Source organism: Heliangelus exortis, chromosome 3 (genome assembly GCF_036169615.1).
Source record: "Heliangelus exortis chromosome 3, bHelExo1.hap1, whole genome shotgun sequence".
Classification (NCBI taxonomy): Eukaryota; Metazoa; Chordata; class Aves; order Apodiformes; family Trochilidae; genus Heliangelus; species Heliangelus exortis.
Genome location: NC_092424.1, coordinates 40,256,175 through 40,273,447, shown reverse-complemented (window position 1 = coordinate 40,273,447; position 17,273 = coordinate 40,256,175).

The window sequence follows — 17,273 nt, the reverse complement described above, 5'->3', positions numbered from 1 at the left end:
GATAACTTTATTCTCCCCCTTGCCCCATCTATCCATCATATTGAAGATTATCACGTGATTTAAATTAGAGAACAGTAACTGCTGTATATTTCTTACCCTGCAGTGCACCTTGACACAAATTAACATTAAAATTACTCATGTAGTAGAGCTGTCAGTCATCAGGTTGGCAGATAAAATGAAAATGTGAAACAACTTCATACTTAACATGCAGATTCTTAAATAAATATGGTAATAGCATATCCTGATCATAAATGAAGGAAAAAAAAAAAAAAAAAAAGAGAGCACTAGGCTCCAGCAAGGAAGTAGCAGTTGTTCCTCAGGAAAATAATTAAAAATTACAAAATGAAGAACAAGATTAATTTAAATAATCAATTTTGTGTTTCCTGCTAGCTGATTTAAATCAGGATGAAAACTGTTGATTAAAGCCCCTCATTTAAATCAGTGCCCCTTAATGTGAGTGCAAGCCTATGAACATAAAATCATAATAGTAATAAATGACTCTTCAGAGAAGAAATAGCTTTCACAAGAATACTTCCAGGGCTGGAAGAACATTGTCCTTTCTTTGCTAAGCAATTTTTCTCCCCTAAGCTCTTAACCCTGTAAAAATAGCAGGAATACAGCAATAAGTCATAGGATATTCACAGCCGCCTTATGTAAGTATGACTGACCCTGTGATCCTTTTTGCTAACTGTTGGAGATGAAGCTCAAGTGTTGCCAGAATAATTTAAAAGATGGGTTTGAATTCCCAAAATATTGCAGATGAAAGTCTTGTCCAGCCATTCATCTTGCCAGCCAGCAGCCTTTGGAGGGCTGCCAGCTGTTTCGTGGGGAGAATGTCCAAAAGATGCTGGGTGGAGTGGGACAGTGCCACCATGGTGCTTCCATGCAGCCCCTGGAATCTCTCCAAAATGCTGTTAAAGGGCCACAGCTCTGGTACTGGAGCAGTTACTCTCATGGCTACACCTCAAATCTCCCCTAAATTTAGAGATGTTTTTGTTTTCTTTATTGGTCAAAAGCTGTGCATAATTCGTCATGAATTGATAGAAAATGTAGAAAACTGCATTTTAATGAGGGCTGTTTGTGTATCATCAGCCCATACAGGTATTTACATGTCCAACAGCCACTGAAATGGGTTCTTCCCTCTCATCCTATGATCCACATCATTTCCTACGCCTCTTAACTTCAGGGAATTTGGGAGTGCTCTCTGCAAACTGGACTGACAAAATGTCATGGCCTCTCTATTTGCAGTAACCTCCATTTTTGTGCTTCCAACTGCTTCTCCCTCACTCCCAGCTCCCGGGCTTCATCTCTCGCAGAGATTTCTGTCCTCTCTAGAAGCGTATCACGGGATGAAAGCTTCAAGGCACAAACTCCACTGTACCAAAATCAGACACCAGAAGACAGACAAAGAGAGCAGATATTAAAACTCATAAAGGTATTTTTAAATTATTGTACATTTTGGGGGCATGATTTCTGGAACTCATGGTTTTGTTACTTCCAATATGCTTATTGTTCAACAACCAAAAGATACACAAAAATCTACAGGGATATTTCTTGCAGAGTTCAACAGATTCATCCTCCTGCACCTATAATCCTTCCCCTCCAATTTGTATTTCTGAGGGCAGCAGTGGGCCCTAACTCTGCAATGCAGAGCACAAGGTTCCCTGTATCTTGCATCCTCCCAGGATGCTGTTTGCAGGACATTGCCTCTCCAGCCCCAAGGATAGCCCCAGGACATGCAGGGACTTCAGTACTGCAATGTGCCCTGGGCATGGTCCTGTTCTGACCAAAATTATGGCAGTGCTGGAGCTGTATCAGGCTCCAGTCCCAGCTACCACTCACTGGGGCAGAGAGCTCGCAGGTCCCTGCATCTGCAGGCAGGAGCTGTGCTGTGTCTTCTCAGTGGATGATGAGCAGACACTGTTATGGGGACTTTTTGGCCTCTATGATAAAGCTACAGGGATCCAAGAACATGTCTATTTGCTCCTTTTCTTCTCCGAGCATTTTGCAAAAGAAGTATCACACCTTTACATCATGCTGCCCTGCAAATCAGCTTCCAAAAGGCTGTCTTGTTTCTTCAAAGAGCGTTTCCAGTGCTTTGTAAGATCTCTCAGAGCCTTTGACTTCGCAGCTGGCAAAGTTTACAACATGTTTACAATACCCTGCATAATTTGGCTATGAGATAATGTATAGTATAGTCCTTCAGTGGTGCACAGTGGGAGAAGAACAAGTGAAAAAAAAAAAAAAGTGATGGAAAGCCAAGAAAAACAGATGGTAGTGAGCTCTCCAAGGGGCAAGAATGAATAAATAACTGCAGATTTTTTTTTTCCCGAGGAAAAATATAATATCAAACCAATAACACGGTTTTTAGCAAATGCAAGCTAGATCAAATGTGCATTGTTTCAGTATTAAACAATGGCACTTCATCTGGACCGAAGGTCTGTACTGCACATGTTTGACTAAACTAAAGGGAAAGAAGTAAAAATAGCATTGCTCTGAAAAGATCTTGTGGGACCTCAAGGTTAGATTTCACACCTCCTTGGAAGTTCTGCTATAGGTAATGGGTCAAACCTTTCAGATGTAAATCGTAGCGCCCCAGAAGTTACCCTGCTGTTAAACAATGTTGTATCTTTGCCAGTCTAAGGCAGGGCTGCAATTCTGAGAGAGCAGAACTTCTTGATCTGTTGGGAACTTTCCTGTACCTGCTATTAGGATCACTGGAAACTGTATTTACTTAAAACATCTGTGCCCTCTTATAAAAATGCTTAATCAATAGCCTTTTTCTTTTTTGACCACATCAAATCAAGCTAGAGGGGTAGAAAGAGACGCTTAAAAATAGCCACGTATACAAATACTCTTCTTTTTTTTTCAGCAAAAGATTTCCCCCCTCTTTTTAAGTCACCCAGAGGAAGCCAAGCAACATATGGGATGCATGAAAGTTGCTCTCTGCAAATCTGTCAATCCGTTTTAGCAATGCCGTGCATCAACCCCAGCTCCACTCTCAGCACCGGCCTCTCTGAGCAGGGGCTGCCAACTGGCCTGCAGTCAGCTCTTCACCCTGAGACAAACCATCTCCTGCCGTACTCATCTACAGCCCAGAGTACAAAAAGCTGCAAGGCATCGGAATTTCGCGTGCTCTCCCTCTGTAGCCATGGTGTAAAAACAATCTCTGCAGCCTCACCAATGCTCTCTTTGTCATCTGCTGGCAGTGCAATAAACTCTGAACCCAATGGCTGTGTGCTCACGCCTTCCACATTGGGTCCTCTGGACTACTCTAGGGGATAGTGGGTTTGGGGACTAACACAGACCAAACCCTGTGGTTGTGGAGCTCTCCCTGTGAAGCTCTTTGAGTAGTTAAATCTGCTTCAGCCTTTTGGGTAGAGGCAGCTGTAACCCCAAAGTGGAGAATGAGCAACCATCAGATCTGAAGTCCCAGAACATGATAACAACACAGTGTTTTGAAAATATCAGTCCTTCCTCACCCACATGACATGGGGAAGCTCCCTTTTCATTTTTGTCTCAGAAGATCAGGACTCACAGGGCTGGCTGACTGTAAAACTTACCTACGTTTTCCCAGCACATCAATAAATCAAAGTGCTCAGGGTATTTCTTGGAAGCCAGAAGCCAGCAGAGGCGGTGGGAAGAAAGAGTCACCTCTTCTTTTTTCTGCTTTTCTGGAGGCAGCAAATACCACAACACTGATGGTAATATTTTCATCCAAGCTTCATTTTCTCGTCTGCCCATGCAAATTTGAAGAGCAAAGTCACTCCTGTTGCTTTAGTTTTTATCTCTGCTGAGAGCAGAAACTGAGCTCCTTCTCAATACCACGTACTCCTAGGTTCTGGCACTGATTCCTTTTGGTATGTAAAGGGAATTCTCCCTCTAAAACTAAAAGTCTTCCTTACAAAGCAATGAGCCAGCCGGCAAGCCTCCCAGCTACCAGCAGCCCTTGTTCCCTACACATCAGGTACCAAGTACTCCTCCCTCCAACAGAAACTCCAAAAGAAAACCAGCCCCCAGGGATGTCCAGGGAGCAACAGAGAATTTACAGCAGTGCGGTAAAAAAAGTACATCCGTGTGAGCTGCCGTGAAGTCAGCAGGATCAGAGGCAGCTGCTCTCAAAACTGGAAAGGTTTCAAAGGGACACGAGCTGTCAGAAGAGGCAATTGCTGGGAACACCTCCAGCTCCAGCCCCAAACTGCAAACTAAAGTACTTCCTTTTGTTAGAGCATATGGCCAAAGCCTGAGTCCTACATGTGTTTTAATGCCAAGAGTGACTATTAGTTTGGCATCCTATTCGACAAAGAAGCCAGCAGGAGTTTTGGTCAAAGGAGAAGAGGGGTAAAAGCAGTCAGTTTACCCCACTGCTCTTTCAGCTTGTTCTGTGTTTCCTGGCCACCACTGTATCCCTGAATTTGTCCAGCTTTTGCTGTTCTTTGCTCTCACCAGTCCCCTCATCTGAGAGAAGGTGTTTCTATACTCTACCCTTATATTGCAGGCTACAAGAGACCCAAAGCATTTTTCTGATTACAAACGATTCTTTGCTGCAAATTCTAGGTAGGCTGACATTGTAAAGTAATGTAATTGCAAGCACACAGTTGAATATTTTTCTATAGCTCCTATTCAAGTATCAGTACTCGGCCTATATTCTCTCTCTCATACTTAAGCCTCCAAAATTATACTGATCACAGCAACCTGCATTTATATACTGATGTGCTCCTGCATTTGAGAGATTTGCCAAGTGCTAAATATAAGGTTTCTCGCTACAGTCAAAATCAAATTCAAGTTCCAGTTGCCTCTCTGCTAATATGCAGCAAAGGTTTAGCAGCACAAAGCTGTGTTTGTAAAATCAGACAGCAAAGATGATTAAATTAAACTAAAAGGGGAATTGGTACAAGCCTGAAATTAGTTTGATGAAGATACCAGCATTCATTTCCTTCCTCTGACAGACGGAGCCACCTCGTGACCTTTAGCAATCAGAGCAAACAGGATTGTGGCTTTGCCAGGACTGCCATCTCCTCCATCCCCAACAGTGTGCTGGCTTAAAAATCAGCTTCAGCCTGTGCTGACCAGGGTAAGAGAACTGCATGATGCTAAAACCAGTGCAGCAGATTTGGAGAAGCTCCCTACAGGCTACAATTCATCTCCTTCCTCTCAGCAGGATGGTCTCCAGCAGACCAGGTTCGCTCTGGGACCTGAACAACAGTTCTTGGGCTTATCTTGGTGGTCTGTGCTCAAATCAAAGGACTGTCCAATCTCTGGGAAAAGACAATGTTTTGATCAAGATGGAAAAATTAGGAAGGTGCCTGCAGTCAGCAGAGTGCATTGACGAGCTCCTGAGTGCAGGCAGGAGCAGAAGACAACCAGGGATGGGCAGGCAGCTACTTCCTTGGCATTGCTAATCTGTCTCTTCTAAAGCAGTACTAAAATTTCCAGTGTAAAAAAATTCCCTGCAAGAGACATGAAGGGATTTAAAGCATATGGCAGCAATAAAAAGTTGTTCATCCTCTCTCTCCCACTGTTCCCCATTAGCTGTTATTCTTGGGCATTATCTCTCTGAGCACCCGGTATGCTACAGTTATGCTGATGGCCACATGCAAGAGATGGAAAACAACCTGCTGCAAACAGGCATTTCTCTTGGCTATTACATACACATGCACAGGTTTGCCAAAACACCTTGTTTCTTCCCTGCAGCCCTTTTGCTGATGCCATTCTCGGTCTCCTCTGAGCACAGATGGAGAATAGCACCAGGTTGTTTGCTGTTCTTGTTTTACCAACGTCAGCCGACCTGATTCAGAAAACAGTCTGAGACCACTGCTCCTATCTGGTATCGGGAACAAACTGATGCTGGTCCTCAGAGACTTGCATGCAGTCAGCTTTCAATACCTGAAAAGATTTTCACCCATTAAGAGGGTAGGGTCAACACAGCTCCTTGGCAACGTTTAAACTGGAAGGATAAATTGCAGGAGCAGGCACCCCAGACCAGTAGTACAGTCTTTTGCAAAAAAAGCCACTATACAAATCCAGTGCCATATGATATGACCCATGAGGGAGGAAAATAAGGCTGACAACCCTACAGTCATGCAGGTCTGCCAACACAGGGCATGTGACACCTCAGCTCTGCGGCATCCAAGCATTGGAGTGGGTGTTCTGCTGATGGAACTTACTCTGCCAGATGGTACTCAGGGTGTTCCTCTGGCATGCTCCATGGGGAGACATGCCCACACTTTTTCCACAGAACAGAGTCCCTTGAGACTGTTGGAACGCTGACAGAATTCATCTTCTGCATTACCGTGGCAAAGCAGGTGGGATGGATGTAGAGGAAGTTCAGCAAGGAAGGGCAAAGTTCAAGCATAGGATCTTTATTTAATTTATTTAATTCCTTTTGAAATCAGGCAAGAAATGCTCTAAAAAGGATTTGGGCTAAAGCTTTGTCCAGTGCAAATTTCACACTGGAAATTATTAGGAAACCATGAGCGCTCCTTGACTTTCTGCAGTCTGTTTCAGTAACTTAAGCAAAAGAGCATCAGGCTTTTGGTATATCTCATATTACACAGCTTTCCCTTCCACCGCACTGGTAATGTGTGTGTCATCAGGGATGTCTCTCTCAGAGGATGGAGTCATACAGAAGTGGGAGAGGGCTTCAAACTGAACCATCCCCAGCAAGAAGAGCATCACAGGGATGACAAAGACCTGCAAGAGGAGGATCCAGAAGATCTGAAAAGCAAAGGCTTTGATTGTAGGAGCTGAGCATATTAGACTTGAAAACAAAGGTGACTGATGAACCTCACCTGCAAGAATGAGGCTGGGGGATGCAAGGCTGGGGCAGAGCATCATCAGCCCCATCACAGGGCAGCTTGCAGATAGATGATTCACCAGTGCGCAGAGGGAACTTTTCAAGACTGCAACCAAGAAGACAACATACAGCAGGGCCCAAATTTCCAGTCCCCAAGCCCGAGGTGGGTCAGTCAGCATTTGCCCATTTCTGCTCACCTCACTGCCAGCTCACTTGAGCCTGGCCATAGCCACAGGGGATGCTCTGGAGAGCATTGAGCATGCCACTGTCTTTTCTCTTGACTGTGGAAAATGCAAGAAAGGACACAAGATTTGCTGCAAGGAAGGACACAAGGTTTGCTGCCAGAAAATCCTGTTTGAATAAATACTGCAGTTTTAATTGGAAATGGTCGGGGAGTTGATCCTCACTCAGTTTAAGGTGCCTGTCTCCTGCCTGATAAATACATGCACAAGAGTTCATATTCCACTGCAGCAGCACCTGAGGTCAGTTGAAAAAAAACAATATGGACCTCCCAGAAGGAATGAGTCTTGGCCTATGCCCAATGCTTCACCTGTACTATACCTGTACTGAAATGCCACAGTTTAGGAATGTTGTTTTAAAGAAGTAAACAAGAAATAAGTCTTACCTTGCAGAAAAGGCTGGGTTTGGCATCCATGAGGAAGAACAGAGCATGGTCCTACTCCCTGACAGCACAATCCACAGTAAGTAAAAAATGAGTGTCACACTGCTACAAACACTGGTTTCAAGGTTTCTCACACAACCAAAGTGGTAATTATGGGTTTCCTCACATGGCTCAGGAATGCCTCACACACCTCCAGGTATCATTGGGATGGCCCTACACCAACTAGTTTCTGCTAACAAACATGTCCTTTTCTTTTTCTGGCTAAAGGATGACTCAGCTTTTATGTCAGGAGCCTTACAAGATCGGGGTTAGAGACACACTAAAAAAACCAAAAAAACCTCCTCATAATTTGTCACCTGTCACAGTGGTGTTTTACACTATTCTCACTTGTGGAAAACCAGCCATGACTTGAATAAGAAAATGCTCTTTTTAATCTCTTATTTTCTGTAGATTTTGTGTTTTCAAATGGCACAGGCCTGCAAAATGGAGCTGCAAACAAGGGTAAGGACCAACCTTGGGTTTAGCAGTGCCACGCTGCCCTCTCCTGCCAGGCTCCACAGCAGATGATAATCTGGTTGGCTGTGATTACTCTCTCCAGGATCTTTAAATCCAGGCTTTGGGGATTAAGGAATTGCCCCTTCCCAAATGAGGGAATCCTCTCTTCATCTGCTCCTGCTGGCACAAAAACACCAGGGAAGAAACATATTCTGTGGAACACTGTCCTGGTTCTTTGTATTCCAAAGCCTTTTTGCTAACACCATGTCCAACTGTGGCTTGAGAGCCTTCATTATCACACCAAGTTTGCTTAGACATCACATCATATAGCCAAGACTTGCCCTCATACTTATGCTGTAGCAGGGTTATCTTGGGTCTCCCAATCCAGGTACAAGCACTAGAAACCTTTCAGAGATTCACTTCTCCAGATGCTCTGAGGACACTCATCCACAAAGGATGGAGCCTTGTGGGTTTATCATCACTGCTCAGTGCCCTTTGGTTGAAGAAAATAGAAATCAGAGCTGAGGAAAAGGGCCAAAACACAGTTAATCTTTGACCAACACAAGGAAATGTCTGACCTGTTTTTATGCTGCATTCACCTCTCCAAGGTTTCTACCAGTTTTAAATCATGTTTCAATGTCAGTCAAACCCTGCAAGGTGGTTTGTTTCTGAATTTTTCATCTTCTCCCCCATCCAGTTTCCCAGTGTCCCACTGCTTTTTTACCTCTGCTTGCAACTCTCCTCCTTCTTTTTGTGGGTGCTCTTGCTGTGGTGAACTGGGGGCACTGACATCAGCTGCACTCTGAGCACCATCCACAGTAAGGAGCAGGTCCCTGTCCCCAGGCCCCACCTTGGCTCATCTTCAGCCCCTTGCTTACTCATCCCAGCTTTTCACTCCATTTTTGGTTTGACAGAACTAGCTGCAAGAGCCCCCCTCACTATGTCTGTGCCAGCCCTGGTGAAAGGATAGTTAGGTTTAAAGCTGTGACTCAATCTGGGACTTCACTTCCCCTGATCAAAGGGTCATGTGGCTTCAAAGAAGTTACATTTTTTATGTAAAAATTAAAAAAAAAGCTCAAGACCTATATAAGACCATTTATAACCTACATGAGACTTATTTACACAGATGAAAAAACCGAACACTTCATAGATCTAAAGCCCCAAAAGAAACAATCTATCTTCCAACATCAGTCATTAGGAGCATCCTGAAACATAACCCACTTTCATCATTTTGGGATCTCATTTGTGAGGCACGATTTGACACTTTTGCTGTCTCAGGAGCTCCCTCCAGTGTGGCAAGAGGCAGCTCTAGCTTGTACCATGCTCCTGGACTCTCACACTCCCACCAGATTTGGCTTCTGCAGTTCTCAGCTTGTTGGTGTTAGGGGTGCAGAAGGCAGAGGAAAGCTTGGCAGATACCCCAGGTTTCCCCAAAAGTATTAATTTAAGCCCCTTGTTAGCAGTGGTGAGCACCGGCCCTGGGGCAGAGCACCCGCCATATTGCTGATTTATACCTTCTTCATCTGCTGCTGCATGGATAATTTTTCTTTTTAATCTGTTATCTCTTTGGCTTGCTCCAGCTTAGGGTGAGCTTTGCAGGGGGAACCGAGGCTTGATTTGATTTGTGCTGGAGCCAGGAATAAAGAGACAGAAAGCAATCATTCTCCCCACTGCTCAAAGACTGAGCAGGAAGGGATGGCAACATCAGCCAGCTTTTTCCCCCTTGCCCCTTTATTTTCCCACAGCATTGCCCAGCTCTGTCTGCACATGGCACTAATAAGCATCCAGCAGCATTGCTTTAAGCTTTGAATCACTGCTCACAGAAAGAAATATTCATCCCAACAGGCTCATTGTCATAGCAACAAGAGATTCCCCTCCTATAAGGGTGCTGCTGCCGGAGAGGCAATGCATGATGTGGCTTGTCCTGGGGGATTTAGACCCAGAGAAGGCAACAGGAGAGACATGTTTTCCAAGGAGCATCTCTAGGGCAGGAGATCTCCATCATACCAAAGACCCCCAAAAAGGATGGGGGCAGATGAAGTTTTGCTAGGTCTGACATCTTTGCTAGCAAAGGGGGGGGTGATGTCAGTTACACCTTTGGATATCCTAGGTGACACCTGATGACTTTAAAGAGTTATGTGGACTCATAATATTTTTCTCTGAAGCATATTTTCAGCCAGCCCGTGCTGCCCAAGTAGTGATGCTGCATCATTTGCACACTCCGGCACAAGATAGACCCTGTGCTAGGGGATCTTAGCAGCACCATAAAATTAACATATTTTCTCTCCCTGTCCACAGTGGTGAACCAAGGCAGGACCGATTTGGTTATTTAGCTTGCACAGAAATTCTCTGGAGCCCTGTAGGGGTTGCAGGCTGCAAAGGTACAATTTGACAAACCTAAAATTTCAGAGACCTGAAACATTTCTGACTACTTAGACAAAGAGGTTATTTGCTAGGACTTTCCCCCCCCTGCTGTGACAGCAAACATGATTACCAACTTCTACAGCAAGTGCTTTGCCCTCTACCACATGCCGAGGCATTCATCAAAGCAACCTGGACCTCAGTAGTCATGAGGTCGGAGTGTGAAAAGCATCACAGAAGAGTCTGAGGACTGTGGCTGCCACCATGAGTGCCACCCACTGCCCCTGGGCAACACTCAAGAGAAGCCCAAGGTACATCTTCCAAGGACACTGGTGGTATTAGCACTTCAGTACTTGTAGGACTTGTCTCTCCAGAGCACAGGTAAACAAGGGTACAATCTGGCTGATTCAGAGTGGCATGTAGGTGTCCTTGAGAAGCTCATGCAGAGGAAAGCCATCAAAACAGAGAAAGCACAGAGAACAATCCTTGCCCTCAGGAACTTCCCGTTCAAAATTTAGGTCATTTTCATGAGGAAGCCAGACAAGGACCTGTACACAATTTGGGAATAAGTGCTACAGCAATGTTCTGCCTTGAAAACACTATTAATACTAGAAAACACAAAAATACCTCTGTCAACACAAAACATGAAATGGAATCAGTCACAATCTGAAGTCCACCATGGCCTGTTCTAAATAAGCCCCATCGAAGCCCCCTTTTTCGCCTGTCTAATCTTCTTGTCAATGACAGTCAATTTTTCCTGGCCATCAGCTTCAGCTGGACCAAGATCCCCCACTCTCAGTGCTGCTCAAGCCTGGCAGTCTGAAGAGCCAAGATGAAAACTTCTGGATGGATTAGATTAACTTGCCATAGGTACTGCATTGATTTTGGATGGCAGAAGCTCACGTGACCTAAAACAGACCCCAAAAGCCCTTTTCTTTTGGAAAACCACTCAAAATGACTGTGTTCTCTTCTTTACTGGACAGGTTGCTGTTGTCTGCTCTTCACTGTAGAGATCCTTGCAGTGCTGCTTCTATGCCAATAGTGGGGAAAGCAGAGCCACGTGTACTGATCTTGGATACACAACATGTATCACATCTAACAAATGTTTCTCATTTCACACAGAATTATTGCCGGTAGTAAGATTTTGGTAATTGCAAATGACAGCAGAATATGGCCCACACAGCAGAGGTAATAAATGGTCCTTATAAATTAAAAATGAAGCACATATCTGTTGGTTTACCCACAGTATTACAAAACAATTAGGCCAGTACAGTGTGTCTTAGTCTCTGTGAATTTAATATCCCAGAAATTATTTAAAGTCTTTCTGGTTTTACCTGCTTTGTGAAATGCTGTGTTTCTCCTGTGCCTCAGTGCTAATGCAATGGCAATCCAGCAAAATCCATTGACGTAGGCACTGCAGGCTGAAATACAATTATTATTTTTTGTTTGTTTTGCAAGTGAACATTTTTCAATTTTAGAAAAGCTCTTTTTCCAAATAGCTCGTCAGATTTACTTCCTGAAGAATTTTTATTCATCCTTTGAAAATTCATTAAGATGCTGCAAGCAAAAGGAGAAGCTTTCTGGGAGACTGAAGAGAAAGTTTTCAATATCACTTAAAACACCACAGAAAGTCAACATTAATTCCTTGGTCTCCATTCCAAGGCTATTAAATACAGTGCCACAGTGAATGGTTAACCTTTACTGAACATATCTGATTTCTGCCTTTAGAAAGCCAGCCTTCAAGAATTCTGCCTCAAGGAGGAAAAAAGAAAGGCATATCTGATAAGCTTCCATCTTGCTGGAGTACAAGCAGCAGATACAGCAGCTTCTAGTTTGCTGGTTTAGATTTGAATGAATAAGTTAATCTGGAGCTGGAAAAACAGGACACTTATTTCTGGTGAATAAAATGGGAGACACGGCAGAGAGCTCCTGGATAAAAAATCAGAAAAACATAGAGACCCTAAAACACCTGAACTCACTGGCTTCAGGTAACATTTCCATTACTTGATGAACCAGCACTGAATGCAAAACATGCTCTGATAAGCCTAGTTTTTGCACACTTAACTATCCAACACACTTAATATTATTGCATTCAACTAAAGTCTGCTTCTTTGGCTGCTTAATTGCATTATCATTTCTCCCCAAGAGCTATGATTCAAGTTGCCAGGAAAACAAAATAAAACCAAAAAATCCTACCCAAGTAAATCTCATCTTCAGACGATGAAAAGTAAATATGAATACATGCATACAATTGCTTACACATATGTGGTCCTAATTTATAGTGGAGAAGCTATATTTAACTACAAATGAACACTTTTGAAAGGTTAGCAAGTGAAAAATAGCTTTTTAATTAGACAAATGGCAAATTCAGCCAAATAATCTCAGTGTAATTTCACCAACAACTTTGTAACCTCTGTGAAGTCCACATCCATTGATGAAACTGAGCCTCTTGCATCTAAATCATTTTGCAAAACCTGCTGAGACAGCTGAAGAGCTGTGCTCAAAAATAATAAAATTCTTACATAGTGGAACATGTCAAAGAATCACAGAATCATAGAATGGCTTAGGTTGGAGGGCACCTCCAACCTAAGGCACCTCCAACATCTACTCCAACCTCCCTGCCATGGGCTGGGACACCTCTCCTCTAGACAAGGTTGCTCAAAGCCTCATCCAACCTGGCCTTGAACACCTCCAGGGAGGGGGCAGCCACAACTTCTCTGTGAAACCTGTTCCAGCGTATCACCATTCTCATGCTGAAGAACTTCTTCCCAATATCCAGTCTAAGCCTATTCTTCTTCAGTTTAAAACAATTTCCCCTTGTCTTATCGCTGGGCACGTTTACAAAAAGTCCCTCTCCAGCTTTCCCGTAGATTCCCTTCAGGTATTGGAAGGCAGCTATAAAGTCCCCCCAGAGTCTCCTCTTCTTCAGGTTGAACAGACCTGGCTCCCTCAGCCTCTCCTTGTAGTAGAGGTGCTCCAGCCCCTAGATCATCTTTGGGCCCCTCCTCTGGACTCATTCCAACAGATCTATGTCCTTCTAGCAATGGGAACACCAGAAGTGGACACAGTATTCAAGATGGGGACTCACAAGAACAGAGCAGAGGGGGAGAATCACCTCTCTTGGAGCCATGCTCCTTGATGCATCCAAGGACAGGGTTGGCCTTCTGAGCTGCACAAGTGCACTGCCAGCTCGTGTTGAGCTTCTTGTCAATTGACACCCCCAAGTCTTCTTCAGGGCTACTCTGAACCCCATCTGTATCCATCTAGCTTGTAATTGTGCTATGAGATTGGCCTGACCCAGATGCAGGACCTTGCACTTGTCTTGTTGAACCTCATGCAGTTTGCACTGGCCCATTTCTCAAGCCTGTTAAGGTCCCTCTGGATGGCATCCCTTCCCTCACGTGAATCCACTGCACTACACAGCTTGGTGTCATTGGTAAACTTGCCGAGGCTGCAGTCAGTGTTACTGTCCATGCTGCTGACAAAGATGTTAAACAGTACTGATCCCAGACCAGACCCCTGAGGAACCCCAGTTGTCACTGGTCTCCAGCTGGACATCAAGCTGCTGACCACCACTCTTGGAGTGCGATCTTCTAGCCAGCTGCTTATGTACCAAATGCTCCATGTCCACTGGTGACATCCTGGGCAAAGGGCTGGTGTAGTGATTTCAGCTGGTTTTCAGGCACAAACTCTATAAAGAAATTTTGGCTCCCACCCACAGAATCCATAGAGAACATAAGAAGTGCTAAAAGAGCAGAGAGAGCCTGATCACTTCCATGTCTCTGTTCACACTTCATGCACTTTACTATGACCATCCTTAACAAGTGTCCACTTTTCCAATGGCTCCTCTGTGATCAACTGTAATTAGCTATTGTCAGTGATCTGAGCTGCCTCAGATCAGTATTTGTAGGAGAACAGCAGACGAGAAGGCCTGTGTGGGATAGAGGAGTGCTGCAGATTCTCTGGCACTCACTGATCCTGAAGAAGAACAAAGAGCTGTAAATAACTTAAGGAATTTACCATCAGACTGATGTTATGTCCTGGTACCAGGTGCCTCCAGTGGGAATGGATAGATCAGGTTTTACGTTAGTAGAGAGAGCACTTTGAGGTGCAAATTGTAGATCAATCAATAGATATTGGGTTACTATATAAGTGTAACAAACCACACAATAAACAGATTCTGATCACAGCAATTGGGGTCCGTGCCTTCATGTCTTCCATCAAGTATTAGATGATGTAAACAGGAAAGGGACAAGCTAACAGTTCTACACCTATTAAAACAAGAGCTTTGAGCTGCATCTCTAGGAGTGACTAAGAATTAACTGGAGACAGAGTCTGAGTTCAGTTTGTCTTTCCACACTACAGCCAAGGTCAAGAATCACAGAATGGTTTATATTGGAATGGACCCTAAAGATCATCTAGTTCTAACCCCCCAGCCTGGGCAGGGACATCTCCCACTAGACCAGGCTGCTCAAAGCCCCATCCAGCTCGGCCTTGAACACTGCCAGGGATGGGGCAGCCACAGCTTCCCAGGGCATCCTGTTTCAGTGTCTCCCAGCTCTCACAGAAAATAATTTCTTCCTAATATCGAATATAAATCTACACTCTTCCAGCCTAGAACTGTTTTCCCTTGCCTAATGCTACATGCCCTTATAAAAAGTTCCTCCCCAGCTTTTCTGTAGTCCCTTCAGATACTGGAAAGCTGCTATAAGGTCTTCCTGGAGCCTTCTTTTCTCCAGACTTGTACCCTAGCTCTCTCCGTGTGTGCCCTTAGCAAAGGTGCTCCAGCTTTCTCATCATCTTCATGGCCCTCCACTGGAGGGCTATCACTCCAACAGCTCCATGTCCTTCTGATATTCCAGGCTCCAGAACTGAGGACAGTACTCCAAGAACTGAAGTACATTGGCTCATGGGGAAGCTTACTTTCTGTCACCTCTGTAGCATTACAAACCACAGTCACAGCCATGGTCTGGGCCACACCACCCCACTAAAGCAGAGCCTTGCTGCAAGGTGGGGTAAATAGGAAGGTGGGGGAAAGCCACAGGATTTCCTGGCCCTGTGATGCCAACAGCTTTGGCTTTCTCAATGCCCTGAAGCCTGACACGGCTGCTGCAGATCGTGCCACCACAACCCCAAGCTTCCTCCTGAAATTGCTGCAATTAAAGTACCCTGTTGCAGGCTGTATGGGCTTCAGTACTTAGGAAACCTCCACGCTCATGGCTGCTTGCTCCCAGCTCAGCTGAATCAGTCCTCTCAAATGCTGCTAAAGCATCCAGCACGCTGGCTTTACCTACCTCCTTTTTGCTCAGGGTATGAAGTGTCTGCTGCTTTCTCTAAAATCCTTGATTTATGTCAGGCCTAATATCTTTTTATATTATTTGACCCCATCCACTGACTTCTACATACTTCAAATTAAGCACTGTGTGTATAGAATTTTCAATGAGGGCAATAGGGTATTCTGTGCTCATTAACCTTTATGGGATTTGGGCATCCAGATCACTTGGGTGGCATTGCAAATCTCAGCCACGAAGCATAATATCCTCATGTATAGTATACATGCCTTTCCTGGGATGTTGTAGGAGCTATTTCTGGTTTTAAAAAAAACCCAGTTATCGGTAAAAACAGCCTGCACCCCAAAGCGATGATGAGACAGTTGAATTTATTCCATTGCCTAGACCTGTTGATTAAAACCATAATTTGTATCACTTGAAAAATGAACTGCCATAGAGACAAACTACCCTGGAGCTTGCTCTTTCATTCTATAATAATCATTTCACACAACATAATTATCTTGAAAAGTTGCTGATGACAAGGCTAAAATACAAAAATATTCAAGAGCCTCTCCATGAACAGTTTATTGATGTTCTTGCTAAATTTTCAGCACTCAGAGGTTGGGAGAGGTCTTTGTCTGCTTGTCTACATTAACACTCGCATTTGCTGTTCATACAAAAATATGGACTTTATCATGTTAATTGCAGCTCCTTCATCTTTCTGCTTCAAGCTGTATTATAACTGACCTAGCTTAAACATGCAGTGCTAAAGAGATCCAGAAACAGAAGGATACATGTGCCATAATCCTGTCTATTACCTATTAACTTGTGTGATGCTCCACAAGATGCTCTCCAATTTGGGCTTCCAGACAGGTTAAGCACTGGTGTCCAGGCTCTTCTATTTAAAGGCAGTGCTAGGTTAGCTCTGGTAATTGGGTATGAAAAGGGACAGGAAGACATATCTGAGTATCATTCTCCCCTGAATGGCACACTTCTACAGTGTGGAAAAGCACAGCTTGTGACAGGTTCTGAGGGCACTGAAAATGCTCATGTCCATCAGTACCACTGCCACATATTTGCAAGCAGTTAAGGTCTGAGTCACAAAGCATAGAGATGGTGACTGTGGCTTACACTTGATACTGAGGCATAACATCATGCACTGTGTGAATGGGCAGGGCAGGGAAGGTTGGCTTTGAAAGAAACTCAAGTAACAGACTGAAGCTGAGCTACTCATTTTTGCTGCAGCATTGTGAAAGATGTTCTGTGGACTACCCAGGCCAGTATCCCTTGGGCACAAGGTTCAGAAGTCCAAACCTGACTTAGCACAAATCAAAGTGCTGTAGAGCCTTGCAGCCTCTCTTTTGAAGAGAAGAAAACAGAATATTTTTTGTTCCTACTCCTACCAAGACTTTTATTTCTTGAAAATGCTATCAGCTTTCACATGCTGTGTGCTATAGAGGTTAATAAAGGGAAGAAGAGTGGGGGATAGCCAGGCAGGATAGCTGGGTGGATTTGCTTGGGATGCTGCAGAGCTGGTGGACTGGCATCCCCTGATGGTTCTACCCTGGAGCCAGCTATGGCTTTAGGCAGATGTGCCAGCTGAGCAAAGCCCATTGGTCTGTACTCAGTGGGGAGCAGATTCCCCATGGGAGTGCACCTTCACAGGCAGTGGTCTGAAAACAGGTAGTGGAGATCAAAGGCTGGTGAGATCTGCATCCTTGCAAAATTG